Source organism: Grammomys surdaster, unplaced genomic scaffold (assembly GCF_004785775.1).
Source record: "Grammomys surdaster isolate TR1022 unplaced genomic scaffold, NIH_TR_1.0 67, whole genome shotgun sequence".
Lineage (NCBI taxonomy): Eukaryota > Metazoa > Chordata > Mammalia > Rodentia > Muridae > Grammomys > Grammomys surdaster.
This window is the reverse complement of record NW_021604569.1, coordinates 9,830,796-9,832,545: the sequence shown is the minus strand read 5'-3', so window position 1 is coordinate 9,832,545 and position 1,750 is coordinate 9,830,796.

The window sequence follows — 1,750 nt, the reverse complement described above, 5'->3', positions numbered from 1 at the left end:
TACTGCAATAGCCAAACTTCTCCCCAGCCTTCTAGCTGGAGTTTCTCATCTTTGGGTATCTGGATGTAGCCGGCACCAACTGTTTCATTATTTAGTGCACAGTGCTTGCCTGAACTTGGTTCCATATATGTTTTGCTCTGTATATTAGTTCCTGAGTCATGAAGGGAGGTGTTGCAATGCTCAGAAAGCCCAAGAATGGACAAGACTGGCTTGACTGCCTAGCAACGTCGAGTTTAAAAGTTAATACGAAACTGGGTATGGTGTAGTATATCTGTAATCCTGGAACTTTTCATGTTGAAACAGAAGGATGTCAAGCTCAAGAATAGCTGGGCTTACCCAGTAGGATTCTTTTTCAACAATTACTCTTACAGAGTCTGGATCAAGGACCAGACACATGATGGGAACTTGCTCAGATCCTGTGGATTTCCAGCTTAGCTGTTAGACTACAAAGTACATTTCTTGAAGCAAGAAGTATTTTTGGTTTTTAACCACAGTTTATTTTATGTAGGTAGAGATGAGTATCACTTTTTAAAAGGGGGTCTGCTTTGCAATTGAAAAAAAATCAAAATCATCATCCAATTTCTTGAATTTCCTAAATTAGCCTGGGAGTTTGACTGTTGTTTGTGAGTTAGTTTGGAAAATGGAATAGATTTTTTTTCTTTCGTAATTCAGACACTAATGCTGTGACTCGGCCCCTTCCTTGATTATGGAGTTCATGACTCTGGCTCACATGGTTGGTCATCTTAAACACTAGAAGGGGGCCGGGTATAGCCATGTGTGTGCATACTCTCAGCACTGCTGAGGTGGGAGCAGAGGAGAGGGGGAGACTGGCAGTGGATACAGACACTGATAAAACACGTGCCTAGCTTGGACACCCCTGAAACAAAGAGCATAGACAAAGAGGGGGATAAAGCATAAAGAGTTGCAGCTGAGTTCAAGCCCCAGAACCATATAAAAATATGCCTTTAATTTCAGTGCTAAGGAAGCAGGAGGTAGAGACAAACAGATCTCTGGGGAATCAGTGGCCAGCTAGGCTAGGCAAGTCAGTGAGGCCAAGTGAGAAACCTTGCCTCAAAAACAAGGTAATAGTGCCTAAGGAACAACATCTAAGCTGATCTTTGCCTTCCACATCTCTCTCCTCCTCCCCCTCCCCTTCCCTCTCCCTTTTTTCCCTCCTTCCCTCCCTCTTTCCTTCTCCCTTCCCCTCCCTCCCTCCCTCCCTCCTTCCTTCCCTCCTTCCCTCCCTCTCTCATACAGACACATACACACAAACACACACACTCTAAATCAAACTGAACAAAAAGTTGTGGGTAGGTGTTCTATGGTGGTTTGAATAAGAATGGCCCCATAGACTCTTATACTTGAATGCTTGGCCCATAGGAAGTGGCACTATTAGGAGGTGTGACCTTGTTGGAGGAGGTGTGTCACTGTGTGAGCAGGCTTGCAGGGTGTTCAAACTACATTCAGTATGACACACAGTCTTGTTCTGCTGCCTGTGGACCAAGATATAGAATGCTTGGCTCCTCCAGCACCAAGTTGGACTGCCCAGTGCCGTGTTCCTGCCATGATGATAATATACTAACCTCTAAAACTGTCCACCAGCTCCAATTAAATGTTTTCCTTTTGCCGGGTGGTGGTGGCGCACGCCTTTAATGCCAGCACTTGGGAGGCAGAGGCAGGCGGATTTCTGAGTCGAGGCCAACCTGGTCTACAGAGTGAGTTCCAGGACAGCCAGGACTACATAGAGAAA